Source organism: Pinus tabuliformis, chromosome 6, assembly GCF_031772625.1.
Source record: "Pinus tabuliformis cultivar Carrire ecotype Pingquan chromosome 6, CPIR1, whole genome shotgun sequence".
Taxonomy (NCBI): Eukaryota; Viridiplantae; Streptophyta; class Pinopsida; order Pinales; family Pinaceae; genus Pinus; species Pinus tabuliformis.
Genome location: NC_142292.1, coordinates 463,900,365 through 463,915,798, shown reverse-complemented (window position 1 = coordinate 463,915,798; position 15,434 = coordinate 463,900,365). Strand labels below are relative to the sequence as shown.

General features: G+C 34.3%; 1 pseudogene; it reads right to left on the bottom strand.

Annotated features, from left to right (window-relative positions):
- Positions 1-346: 346 nt before the first annotated feature.
- LOC149259321 (molybdopterin biosynthesis protein CNX1 pseudogene) lies at positions 347-5,248 on the bottom strand (annotated as a pseudogene).
- Between the last annotated feature and the right edge of the window lie 10,186 nt (positions 5,249-15,434).

Sequence of the window (15,434 nt, the reverse complement as noted above, 5' to 3'; positions counted from 1 at the left end):
CATGAGAACACTAAAAAAATGACATTATATTCCAACAAGATGAGACAGTGCTAGTCAAGGCTCAAATTGGAGAACTTCTCAACCAATCCTTCCTCAACCAAGACTAACTAGCTACAAACATTAATAATACCAATGAATATTATGTAATTAGGCATAACACCCACCTCCCACATTTGGTAAAATAGAGAAGAGCATATTTACCATACCCTACAATCACTATGGTCTATGAAACAATATTTATTGAGAGAGGCTATCAAACAACTTGCGTGCATATTTTATGCTTCAAAATATAATATACATGTTTGTTTGGGTTTTTCCCACAAATACATTAGATAATAAAACATTTCTAATTGTGTAACTGTGAATTTGTTGCAAAGATGCTAGGTTGGTGTATGCTGAGAGAACACATGAAATAGTTAATGGGTTTGGATTCTTGGTACGGTGCATGACAAGGATGATTTTATTTGTTGTCTCCTCTTAACTGTCTTAATCCATGTAGAATTGTTGGCGTCAAATCTTCTAAACACTCAACTACAACATTTGGGTCACCTGGCATGTTGATTATCAAACTTGAGCAACGAATACCAACAAGAGCACAAGAAAGAATTGATGTTATCCTCACCTTGAGGCTCTCTTGTAACATGACTTGCATGGGGCCTGGTTCCTCCTTGTCTAACAAAGGTTTTGTTGCTTTTGGAGTTACATTTCTTGGAGCAAATCCAGTATTACTTGTAGTTAAAGTAAGATCAACTTTATCATGATCACTCCATCTTTGTATGGCTCCTCTAATATGATCAACTGTATCATTAACAACCTTAGTTGAAACCATCCTTGCACCACCCATGTTTTCTGATAGAGAATTTATCACAAAAATTGCCCTAGGACTATTTCGATTGGGCCTAGCACCATAGGCTATAGTATTGCTCACAGTCAGAATTGCTACCTTTACACTTGCATCACTATGTTCTTCTTGAGAATTCTTGACTATATTTTCATACTTCTCACTTGAAAGTTGACCACTTAAAACATTGTCCATGGATACCGATGTCTGGGGAACAGGCATGCTGCTGACATCAGAAATTAACAGTGCCCACACCATTGTCCCCGCTGGAAGTATTGTATTTCCTATGGTAATCTAATAATGAATTTGTAGACTTCATTCTTAAAAGGTGGCTACCAACTTGGTGTCATGTGCTTACAACAATAAAGCCTGGGTTACCAGATCCAGTTCTTGTTCCCAATGAATTATAGCATGGTGATATTCAGGTCTTAAAGGGTCTAATGTTCTTGGTTCTGAAATGCGAGCTTGTACTCTCCAAAGCCTGGGATCTCTCCAACCAGCTAAGCATCGGATTGCAGGAATAGCCATAAGATAGAAAGAAACAAATAAAGCTAACATGATTACATGGAAGACAAAATGCAAGTATTTTTTTTCTAGCCAGCTGCAAGGGGCTGCTAGCTGTCAGCTGAAGGCATATCTAGGAGAAAATTTCTCCTGTAGGGGGCACCCACTAGTGGTGGGTAACAGGACCTAAAATTTGAGGAGAAGAAAATATGGAGAAGAGAGGAGTCGATCACCAAGTTTCTTGGACTAGTGCCTAGTATTTTGGGCTATGGAGTCTTAGGATGTTCAAGATGAGCTAAATAGTCTCTAAGGAGGCTTAAAAATGATGCCCTAGGTACCACATTAAACATTTACCCACTTCAAAGACAATGGAATTTCATGGAGAGTTCAAGCTTTTCCTCCACTAGGAACATTCATTACATGCCATACATTGAATAACATATGCAATACTCAACTAGAAAGCCTTCCAAAATTATTTTTCAAGAATTAGGGCACAATTAGCACATTCCAGAAGCAACAATTCCATACATTAGACAAATTCAAGAGAAAAATTCCATCAAGCACTTACAAGATGACATGTAATATATCCATCCAAGATCCAAGAAGTAGCTCCAAAGAAGAAATGTGAATTAACTCCAAATGTCAAAATGCATTCCAAAAGATTCTCCAATAGCCAAAAAACAAGTGTGAGTTCTCTTCAAGTGATCCAATCCAAGTGTGATGATGATGGGTAGCTCAAATGAGCTCTCATCTATTTATACATGATCTACTAAGTAGAATTAAGACTAGAAGCCCCACAACATTGTGAAATTGGGCAAGATACATCCCTTGGTCACAATGCACCCAAGTAGCTTTATGATAATATGAATTAGCCATCCAAATGCTAGCTGAAATGATGATGTCATGCTGATGTAGGGTTACTGGAGGGCCACGTTGAGTTCTCTTTGTGCCAAAATGTGAGAGAGGGATCTATAAATCTCAAACAAGGGGATGGCTCCTTAGTCTCCATGCAATTCATCATGTGGGGCCCCAAATTGGGTTTGGGGCTCAAGAACTAGTCTCATGGGTCTCTTGATGGTAAAAATTCCTATACTGCTCCAATGATGAGGGCTCTAATGATGGTTCTTTCTCTCTCATGTCTCAACGGTGAGACAAATGTCCTCTGGGCCTTGGATCTGCTGCCATAATATGCTAAGTCGACCGGGGCACCCTAGTCCAAGTGCATCATCTCGCAAATAATATGGGGCAATGGGCAGACTGTCGAGGGTGTTGGAGGTACCCATGGCATTAAATGATGCTCTAACACATGATGGAGCCCCATGGCTCTCAACGCATCCCCTAGGAGTGTCAATATGATGCTCTGGCGGGCTTGGGCCCCAATTAAGTTGCCCAACACATGATGAAACCAACTTCCAATTACAAATAAGATCCAATGTGTTTCCTCATCATCAGGTACAATAATTCATTAGTGCATCTAATGAACCAAGCTTGTTAATCAAGGGCACATTGAGACTTCATAGTGGGCTTCCCTTCCAGATTTGGGGTTTTAAGCTTATAATAGTGTTACCTCCATAGGTAGGAATGGCTAATAAACAATCCTATTAGGTGTTCCCAACCCCTAACGGGAAAGACAAATCCAAGGTACATCCTTTAATTGATAGGGGTCATGTAAATAATGATGAGATGGATGGGGACACAGGGATCACAAAGCCAAATGTCGTGGGTTCAAGGATGGTATTGATGAGGGATGTCCACATATTTGAGTATATAGATGTAGGAGGGAGCAATTGTGGATACATGAGTTACCCTGACCTTTGTTTTTCCACCCTTCATTATTTGTATTTTACCTTTTATGATTTTTCTTTGTATTATTGTTTGGGGATCTAGGAAATAAGAGCATGTTGTGAGAGATATGCAACAACTATTACCCCCTTAAGGTGGGGCAGTTCATCGCCCACCAGGGGTTGGGACATGCATGGATTCCTTAATGATGTATGGGGTCACTCAAGGGCCCTAGGAACCAGGGTGATGGTCATGATGAAGGGGTAGAGCTCATGTTTGGCTTTTCCCCATGTGCTATATTATATGTTTCAGTCATCTTTTGCATTTTATGACATTCTTTTGTTTTGTTTCTTGCTTGTGGCCATGATATTCTTTTAACATTCTTTTAGCTACATCAATCTCTGGAGCAACAATTCCAAACCCGACCCAAACATGTGGACAAGGGGAGGGTCATACCAGTGCCTTGTGGATCTAATGGCCATTTGGAACCAGAGAGGGAAGATGATGAAATAGGGCTTGTAATGTGCGAAGGAGAGTGAAAAATGTGAAATGGGAAAATGGGACCGCACTACCAAAATCAAGGTCTCCCAAGTAGTGCCCTCCATGAATCCATAGGTCAATAGAGGAGATCCCACAGGAATAGGTTGAGGATTAACCCTTCATTTAAGGTGAGGGAACAACACTATAGTTAAAATCATTCTTCTTCCAAGTCACCCAATTACTCAACATGCCCAAGGAAAAACAAGCATAAACACTTGATTACACAATGAAAAACATACCTTTAAAAGTGGATTTCCCACCTCCAAACACATGCTATTAATAGATGGTCGAGGATACACATGACTAGTTTAGGGAGCTTAGATCAAATGGCATAATACATTAGCTACACTGGTGGCTATTAGGGGTTGCTAGGTGTCGTTTGAAGAGATTTAAAGGAGAAAAATTCTCCTATGGGGTCACCCACTTTTGGTGGGTAACAAGTACGAAACAAGAATCACAAGGGTGAGACCCAGAAGACTTAATGTGTCCATGGTAGGGGTCCCAACCAAACTAGGAGGAGAAAAGTGGGAGTTTCTCTTCGTACCTCAATAAATAAGTAACCTAGGGGCATTTTCACGTTCATTGAAAAGTAAAGAGAACAAACAACTGACTTGCTCAAGGGAGTGTAGCCTCAAGGCCTCGGGTTGAATTTAGTGAAGAACCTACTTCTTGTGAGTTCGGCTACTCACTCTTCATATATAGGATTTTTATTGCACATCCTATGCCTAACAAAGATCATTATGCTTCAATCTATGAGTGGATATTTCTCAAGACAAAAAGCGTCTAGTGCACCTGGTTGGTGGAGCTTCGACAAACTAATTTCCTATTGACTTCTAACGATGTGAGTAATCTCGGAATTGACACTCATGGGTTGAATTATACCACCTTTTTTATTTTTTTAGGTCTACTTCGCTATGATAAAATCACTCATAGCATTTTACTCCTACCCACTAGTATAGGAAATATGAGATCGATTATCGTTAAGGAGCCTTTGGAGGAGGAAATCTTAGATGCATCAGACACATGTAAGCATTAACAAATATATTAGACCATACTTTCCCGAGTAAATACACTTTTGTGGTTAATAATGGCGAAGGACTGGCGTTAAGGATATCTTCATGCTATAAGGGTATGAGTAAGGCATACAAGGGTATGTTTAAAACACATTTTTTCATGTATTTTGAACTTTTCTCGGTGTGGAACTACTCAAAATTATGTAGAGTGGGTACTCATTTGATGCGAAATCTAATTCCACATCCAACAATTGATCATTAAATTTGAGTAAACCTACAAGGAGATAAGTAAAGAATTTGACTAAAAAAAGTCTAGTTTGATTCTTTTCTGTCCACAAAAATCTTCCCCTGGGGATGACATCATCATTTTGAATCCTAGTGGCTCTATTAAAGTTGATTTTGTTAGTACATTTTTCATTTTGAGGCCTATTTTTGACCTCAAAATTCCACTAATTCTATGCTTACATCCATGGCAGAGCTTTGTAGATTGTGTAGGGGATGAGTCAAGATAAAACCACACATGAAAACTAACTTTTGTGGATTGTCCATCCGTCTTTAACATCCCCATTACCCCTCTCTTTAATTCAAATAAATTAACATCTAGTTTCCTAAGATATATCTTTATTCCCTCACATGTCTCTGCACTAAATTGGCTTTTCTCCTATAGTTTTTAGTTGATATGTAGTTAAATTATAGAGATGGGATAATGAATATGAAGAATGGAGTTCATTATTTATTTTGTATTTGGCTATTGTGAAATTCTTATGGGTTATTACTCTACCCCCCAAAAAGATTATTACTCGACAACCACCTAGGTTGCAGTCTTTCAATATTGAAGGCATCTCCACGAATTGCAATTGTTTTAATTGAGAACAATATGTATATGGACATGTAGAAAGTTTTTACACAATTTCTTTGAAATGGGGGAGAACTACCAATCAACACAAAGTAGAAGATGTTGTTGTGACTCATTCTTGGTACTAGATAGGTAACCTTTTTATGTGGGGGATATAGTTATTTTGTCAAATATAGAATTAAGGGATGTTATAGGTTTAAGTTCGATTGTCCAATTGTTTTGTGTGATTGTAGTAATATAAGTAATTTCTAATGGAAATCAATGTACTATATTTCTTAAATCATTCTCAGTGCAAATTAATTGGCTTGCATGCACAGGATATTGGGGAACACATGTTAGTTTATGAGAGGCTTGAACACAAACTTCTTAGATAAAGATGCAAGTCATTAAATTTTCTTGCCCAATTTTCCATGTTGTTGTATAATGGCATGTTTAACAAATGAATGGACAATATGTTCTGCCGGTGGGGCAAGCTGTTTACATGGAAAAGATTAGTAGTATGATCTATCAAGGTTTCCATCGACTGTGAAACTTCAACCATGACTTCACTCATAGGTTTTAACATTACCTAGTACCTACTATTTTTTGGAAGAATGTCCATTTCTATTAGGTTTTCCTTTGTATATTTGTATTTATTAGCCTTTTAATTCAACGTTGTAAACTAGATTCCTGTAGTTTGTATGTTATGGCAAAACGATTTAGATTCAATTATTCATTTATGTTCAATTTTTTTTATTTACCCTTTTGTTATTATTGGGAAGAAAACATAGATTATAAAATGTTGTAGGGATAGGTAGAGAGTGTACAATTTTATTAAAAGTCGATAAAGGGTCAACATTGGAATGGAGGAGTAGGTCTGTTGGAAAGGTCCTTCTTGTGGAGTAGTTGGTATAGGTATGTTTTTGGATTTTATCTTTCTTGAGGTATGCTTTGATTTTTATCTTTTTGTAGATATTTGTCATCTTGAGTACAATTTTATTGTATTTTGATAAAGGGTAATCACTAGAATGAAGGATTAGGTTCATTAGAATGGACCATATGGTGTATTAAGAGGAGGTGGTCCTAAATCTTTATATGTTCATCATAGACATATTATCTGTGGGAATTTTAGTTAGTAATTCTAAATGCATGTATATCAAAAACCTTATCTTCAAGAATAAGTGTATGCTCAATAGAATGTAGCCAACCCCACAAATAAGATAATAATAATAAAGAGAAGTCTTATGCTACTAAGAATTTGACTTTATCACGGAGATGAAATTAGGTTTGATATGGACAACATATTCCATTTGTATTGAAAGGTATCACATGTGAATTTCCTAGACGGGAGAAGATTGGGATAATTGAATGGACTGGTAGTGGCAAATTCACACTTCAAGTACTAATTCGTATTGTAGAACTGACATGAGGGAGAATTTTCGTTGATGGAGTTGACATCTCAAAGATTGGACTCCATGATTTAAGATGCAAACTAAGCATTATCCCACATGACTCAATACAATTTGAAGGAACTATACAAAGAAATTTGGACCCACTTGAAGAACATTCCGGTAGTGAAATTTGGGAGGTAAGTCCTATTAAAAAGATTCATTTTTTATTTCCATGGTATGTCAGAGGCTCCTAGAAATATAACTTATCATTTTGCAAGATTGAAACATTTCACTTTTCGATGAGATCAAATCTAAATAATCTTTCCACAAGAGGCCACTGGGGTTGGTGAAAGCAGGTCATTATTCCAACTCTCACAAGATTCTATTCTTCTCTTTTTAAACAACGTCATATCTTATATCATGTGGTCCTTTTTCAAAGGGGTTGGCATGTCTCTGTAAGGGGGAAATTCTATGTTTGACCATTGGCCATCAAATTCATTAAAGAAAACCATTGTTTGTTCCATGGTTAAGCCATCTAGACCCTTGAAGTCTCATAGTCATATCTAAATTGGTTATATCTTAGTTTTATGTTTCCATTTCAGAGGTTCAATGACCTGCCCTTGTTTTTATTACTTAACTGGAATGGACAATGTTTTTAAAGATATTCCTTAGCTGGTTTCCATGTGCTATGGTCAATATTTTTTTCCATGGAAAGCTATTTTTTTTATCAATATAATTTTCTCTAATTTAGAAAAAATGTGTTTAACCACCTCAACTAAACTTTAATCTCTTAAAGCGAGTTGAGAGAAAAGAATTAATTTAGCCTATTCTAAATTCTCATCATTTCTATTTGGAATCCAATATGATTTTAAGATATGATGAAGCTCATGTCATATAAGCTAATCAAATCATTTGTTTTTCTATCTCAACTCTAACCAAAAATTGAACTAATAACAACTACTCTTAGATATTTTAGGCTTTGAACAAAAGTAAGATTGGACAAGCCTTCTGCTCTCGTAGAGAGAAGCTTGATACAATAGGTTAGTTTATATATGCTTCTTCCCTTTTATTAGTTATGGCTTCATAAGTTAGATCAGTTTTGGTATGCTTCTTCCCTTTTATCATTTATGTATGGATCTGTACTTGGATAATTTTGTTATCAAGTGGTGCTCGATTAAGTGACAAAAAATGGAGAGAATTAGAGTGTGGGCCAATGCCAACTGCTTTGTTTAGGACATTCCTTGTTAAAGCATAGCCACATCCTAGTAATGGATGAGGCCACAACCTCAGTGGATACAACAACTGACACCATTATCCTACAAATAAATATAATTAGAGTCTCATGGATGTACAGTGATCACTATAGCTCACAAAGCTCCCACAGTAATAGCTATTAATTTTCTCCAAGATCAAATAATTTTTCAACCTATACGTCATGCCAATCTGAACCAATTTCAAGAATACCAAGTTTTTAGCATGGCTAAGGATGATAATAAGGTAAATGCAACAATGGTGTTGCAACAATGTTTCTGTAGAAAACAATGGCATACACTGAAGTCGGAAAGGCAAGACGGGGTCAAACCAAAGAAGAGTAAATATCACCCATATATTTTCAAGTTGCATAGAGGTTTCAAATACAAAATATTTTTTACAACGTTGGCATTTCTCTAATGTCCCCATTGATTCACTATTGTTTCTGCATTTTATAGCACCGCACCTCAATTGTACAAACTTGGACAATTCACATTAATTGCCAATACTCCTAGAAAACCATTGAATTGGGGGTTTTCCATAGGTTCATTTGTATACTTGTAACTGTTGGGCCTACACATAGTCATTCATTTATACAAAGTGCATCAAGATGCAGTTGCTAAGAAAAAACAAAAGAAAAACACTATTACCATTTGTAAAACATATATTTTAGTGTAGGAAATCTCATAAATAGCAATGAAGATGGGACCATAAGAGCACATATGACCTCATAGTTGCATGAGAAAAGCATAGTGGCCATCCATACAAGACGCAAATGATTTCTAATCATCCTCACTCTTTGAGATGTATGTATCAATGGTGCTGATAGTAAAAAATAGAGTTTCCGTAATGAGCTCAAATTTCATCTCCACTTATAGAAGGAATTTGGAAATCAACTAATGATTACAACCAATACCACCCAATATGGGAATTTAGTTATGCTTGAGCAAATAGTATGACTTTACCTGGAAAGTATCCACAATTTTCTTCCACTTGCAAATTGAGGTTAATCATTCTTTGCATTCATTCTTTTTCTTTCAATATATAATATAGTGACCTCTAAAACTACCATGGCCATGACATTCATGCTTGTTTTTGTTTAGATTTTTTGTAGACAAGATCCCTGTTTGAGTGTTTAAGAACATGGAGACAGATTTGGGTAAATGGATAAAAATTATCATTATCCCAAGGGCCAAGCAATGAGGGTTTACTCCACCCTCTAGTGTGTATGGATATTGTTTGTAAACTAATATGTAATAGGTTTAATGGAAAGTTCAGCTCAGGAGATTGCTAAGGAAGGGAAAGTAAACTCTACTATAGATATATGGGAACAAAGGGGTATAGGTAAGGGTTTTGTTTTATAAAAAGATTGTTAAGACTACTAATCTATTAGTTCAGATTATGATGTTCTAATAGTGAAATAAAGAAATTGTTTCAAAGAATACATATATATGAATAAACATATATATCTATATATCTATCTATCTATCTATCTATATATATATATATATATATATATATATATGGGTAAAAGCATGCTAATGTGTCTCATTATATGGCAAAAGCAAAAAAGTACTCAAATGAAAAAAGATAAAAAAAAATAATATAAAAATATCAATTAAATGAGTTGAGTTTCATACTTGTTAATTATAAAAAAATAAATGCTAAATTTGTAACAAAGCTAACTCACAATAAATTTTGGTAAAAGCTATAGTGAACCTATTTATTGGGTTTAGAAAATATAAATAATGTTATAAAAAGTAAATACTAAATTTGCAAATAAGTCAACTGATAGTAAGTATTGGTAAAAGCTATGGTTAATCACTCACAAAATATAAATAACTTTATGTAAAGTTAAATGAAATGCTAACACTCTTTAAAAATATATATAAAAATAGAAGTAGAATTTCTAAACAAATAATTTTCTATATTATATTTTGAATAATATAAAATACGTTATTATAATCATAATTAAAAATTTTATTATAAAAAATATAAAATATATTTTAAAAAATTTCAAAAAATAACTTTAACATTTTGTTATATGTTATTTTCAAATTTCTATTAAAAAAAATTGATTTTATAAACTTGAAAGGGTAGTTTCTTGGGTCACGGTTTTATATATACGAAAATATGATCATTTTTACTAGTATTTTAATAATAATTAAAAAATATGCTTATTTTTTCTTTTTAAATTTGTTTAGCAATCTTTATAATGTTTACAACACATCTCTTAAATAAATTGGAATTAAAAAACATAAATCAAGAGAGAAATGGGGGGTCGCCGTTTTGTCACTACTTAAAAATTTATGTAAAATATTAATGATACCTTTTAAAGAAAATGAATAAATTAGATAAAAATTATATATTAAATTTTAGAAAAAATATGACATGAAATTGAATTTAAATTGACATGTTTTGCCTTCTTTTACCACCACCTAGTTTTTGATGATTTTGTAATTTTAAGAGTAAACATTCCAACTCCATTTATTTTTATAAAACTTCTTTGCCACAAAAAGGGAAAAAGTGATACACATTAACATGCTTTTACCCATATACATGTATCCTATAGCTACAGTAACCATGAGATTATATATATATATATATATATATCCTATAGCTACAGTAACCATGAGATTAAACGTAAGGTTTAGTTAGGTTAGCTCCCCATAATTAATGGAAAAATTAGATGTCTAGCTACCTGAGAGTATAGCAGTCCTGAAAACTAAAGGATAGGATTCGAAAAAAAATGGCAGGCCTAGGACATGCCCGTCTATCCTTCTAGAGTAATATGTCTTAATAAATAAAAAACTGTGAGATACAGGCATGAAAATCTACTGTTATTCGATGTGTATCCTCTTATAATTCAAGTATTCACATTATACAAGAAAAAAAGGCCAGAGTGTTGCTGGAAATAAAGAACAAATTTCTATCTTATGTATTCCATGAAAGAGAGTTGTGCATACGTATTTAGAGTCCACTAAAGATAGACAATATTATTAGTTAAAAAAAGTATTAGACTTCTCTATTTACTTTTAGATGAACTTGTTTTAAAGAATATTTGTAGCTTGAATGGAAAGGAATGAAAATTACTTTTACTATTACAATATGCTTAAAAAGAGTTGGAAAATGACTTGCAATTTATATAATTCATAGTAAAAAAGGAGAGCATAGAGCAAAGGACTAATTTAGCATGTTCTAAATTCTCATCATTTCCATTTGGCATCCAATTTTATTTTAAGATATGATGAAGCTAATGGCGTATAAGTTAATCAAAGCATTTATTTCTATCTCAACTTTAACAGAAAATTGCACTGACAACAACTTCTCTTTTGGATTTTTTAGGCTTTGAACAAATGTAAGTTTCGACTGGCCTTCTTCTCTCATAGAGAGAAGCTTGATACATTAGGTTAGTTTTTCTATGCTTCTTCCCTTCTATCAATTATGGCTTCATAAGTTAGATCAATTTTAGTATGCTTCTTTGCTTTTACCAATTATGTATCGATGTGTACTTGAATAATTTTGTCAACAAATGGTGCTCGATTCAATGACAAAAAATGAAGGGAATTAGAGTGCGGGCCAATGTCAAATAATTTGTTTAGGACATGCCTTGTTAAAAAACAACCACATCCTAGTAATGGATGAGGACACAACCTCAATGGATACAACCACTGATACCATTCTCCTACAAATAAATACAATAAAAGTCTAATGGATGTACATTGATCACTATAGCTCACAGAGCTTCGATAGTAATAAATAGTAATTTCTCCAAGATCAAAGAATTTTTCAACCTATACATCGTGCCAATCTTAATCAATTTCAAGAATACCAAGTTTTTAGCATGGCCAAGGATGATAAGAAGGTAAATGCAACAATGTTGCTTTGGAAAATAATGACAAACATTGAAGTCGGTAAGGTGAGAGGGGGCCAAACCATAGAAGAGTAAAGATCACCCAAAGATTTTCAAGTTGCGGAGATGTTTCAAATACAAAATATGTTTTACAACATGGGCATTTTTTAATGTCCCCATTGATTCACTATTGTTTTTGCATTTTATAGTAGCACACCTCAGTTGTACAAACTTGGAAAATTCATTTTAATTGCCAATCCTCCTAGAAAAATTGTATAGTTGTAACTATTGGGCCTAAACACAACCATTCATTTATAAAAAATGTCGCAAAACGCAGTAAAAGTCCCTAGAAGAGGTAATTATTTTCCTAAATAAAAAATATAAATGATGAGACTGAGCACATATACATATCAGTGCGTAACAAGTTTAAGAATTGGAGAATCTACATTCATGTAAACATTTTAGTAACAACAAAACAAATGTGAAAATGGCCACAATCCATCTAGGCATCATAACAGTGTGATTTTTATTTTATAAGAAAAATTACAAATAGTACAAGTAGCCCAGGTTTAGCAACTCAGTTTCTCCAACATTTTTAGATTTTGATTGTACATAATTATCAATTTCTGATTCTAAGTGAGCACGGTGCATACTCTCTCCTACGGGATTGTTTTCTAGTCGAAAGTGATCCCTCTCTAGGTATTGTTTTTGGAGTGACATTAAAAGTTCTCTAGCATTTCCAAATTCTGATTGTGAGGAGACTTTCTCTGGTAGTTTGTCATTGAAAACCTTACTTTCTCCAACATGATCACATTCCAATTGTGGGCGAAATTTTTCTAAGGACAACTTCCCTTCAACACTATTTAATTCTGGTCACATATATATTGATGCTTTCTCAAGAAACTCTATACTTTCTCCCACTCTTCCTGAGTAAAAAAATTATTTTCAATTTTGTCAGTACCAAGAATCATATAAGGATTCCAGGGTTTTATATTCTTAACACACCTTGCATTCAAGTTTTAGTTAATTAGCCAAAATATCTTCCATGTTTAGAGTAGTTTATCAGGGAACCATTCTTTAGTGTCTTGCAGGCCTCTGGGCATCTCTCCAAAATTTAAAATCTGCAACAAAGCATCCAAATTCATAATAAACCAAATGACAACAATTCACGACATCTACACTTACAAAAATAAGGGTCAATACCCTAAGGGTCTTGCTTGGAAATTCTCCAAATTGATGACAAACAATTTATAGCACTTTAAGAGATAAAATTCACTTCTAAATAAGTAAAATATGCAATAGATATACTTCAAAATTGAATCAAGAGCTAGGATAAGTTAAATATCACATTTTCCCTTCAAACCCTAGGTTTAGTAGGGTTTCACCAAACTTAAGAATAAATTGTTGTAAATAATTTCCAAAATTGATGAAAATATTGTATCACACTCAATAACAAGTTAGTGATAACTCTAAAGAACAAACTAAGAGGGGTTTTTTCCCTTAGATTTTTTAGATGAAAACTTTAAGTACAAACCCTTGGAAATCTAGCTTCAAAATGTAAATTAAAGCTTGAGCTTAGACAATGAAATATTTTTTGCATTTTTCATTTCTTAAAATTTTTCATATTTTTATTTTTGTATAACAATAAAGGAAATTTTTTGGATATTGAATAATTTGGTTGTTTGTTGGGATTAATGCTTAAATGTATTTTCTCCACCAAGGAAATCATGATCAAGATGAGAGACATTTTTAAGTTTGGTTACTAAATTCATGTGGATTAGCGCAAAAGACTAGAACCTAGAGGCAAATTAATCTCTTGGATAATTAAGACAAGTTATGAAACCAAAGCCTCGCTAGAAGGGATTATTTAAGGGTAAATCCTTAAACCAACAAGATCAACTATGGGATGAAATAGAACTAAAATCCTTTCCAAGGCACCTTGAACTTATGGCCTAACAAGATATTAGATTCTTACCTAAACCCAACAAAGAAGAACGTGTTTGATCTTGATAGTCTTGTAGTAGTCTTGAGAAATCACAAAAATGACTTTGAAAAATAAAAGATATAACTAGGAAAGGGAAAGTCCCAATGTTCAATACCAATGCTTCATGAAAGATAATTATGTTATAACATAGAATGATCTCCAACAACTCACAAAAATTTGGAGGAGAACTGAGGCATGTATATAGATAAGAAGCCTCGAGCATATTTCCTCCCTTTTACTCCCTAAGACAAGCTAAGAAATTTCAAGAACCAAGTGACTTGTCATCCACAAAATGCTTGGAGACAATGCTAAGACTCTTGGAATGATATTTTACATTGCATAAAAACCATTAAAAGAGGGAGACTTCCACTTTTAGGAGGTTCAATTTGCTTGAATGGTCCAATATCTTGCTTGAAATTAGCTTGAAGTGATTCCATTATTACCCTCAATGTCCACCTTATTATCCTCAACATTTACTTTATGACCCCTTGAGACCTCTGTTAGAAAATTATATATTACAAAGCAATGGAGCACATAAAATATATTGCAGAAATATAAACACAAAAAACACATAAAACAAGAGAGACACAGATATACGTGGTTCACCCAATTTGGGCTACGTCCATGGGAAACAGCCCGTCCTTCCTTTTATATTATCTAGCATAGTGAAGAGATACAACCTATAGCAGATCCAATGTAATTCCCTCTTCGCTCTCACACAATATTCTCTCTCTTTCTCACTCAGAATACAGATCTACCTAGACGCAATGCAATTCCCTCATATATAGCGAGGGGTTTCCCTCTAGGGCAGAAAACCTTAACTTAAACATAACTTCTACCGTCAGATCTCTGCCTAATGAACGTCCCAAATTGACTACGAAATTACAACATTTTATAAGGCAATTTTACATCTAATTTTAGCTTCGGGGGCGCTGTCCCCAATCCACTAGTAGGGGGGGCTCCTAAAGATCGTTTCCCCCCCATGGACCCCCCTTGCTGTGAAAATATTACGGGCGTCATTTCCACCACATTACGAACTGGGGTCCAATATGGTGACACCTCTGAATGATATTTTACATTTCATAAAAACCATTAGAAGAGGGAGACTTCCACTTTTAGGAGGTTCACTTTGCTTGAATGGTCCAATATCTTGCTTGAAATTAGCTTGAAGTGATTCCATTATTACCCTCAATGTTCACCTTATTATCCTCAACATTTACTTTATTACCCCTTGAGACCTCTGTTGGAAATAATACTAAGAGTGGGGGGTGAATCAGTATTATCAAATTAATAAAACTTTTTCATTTCCATACTTAGATACATATACGCTACTTCAATTAATGGAACCCGCGTGTATACGCAACTGTGTCTAATGCAACTAGCGTATATCTAGAATACTTATGAGTCAGTTAATCCATTATATGTTGATCTTTAGTTAGT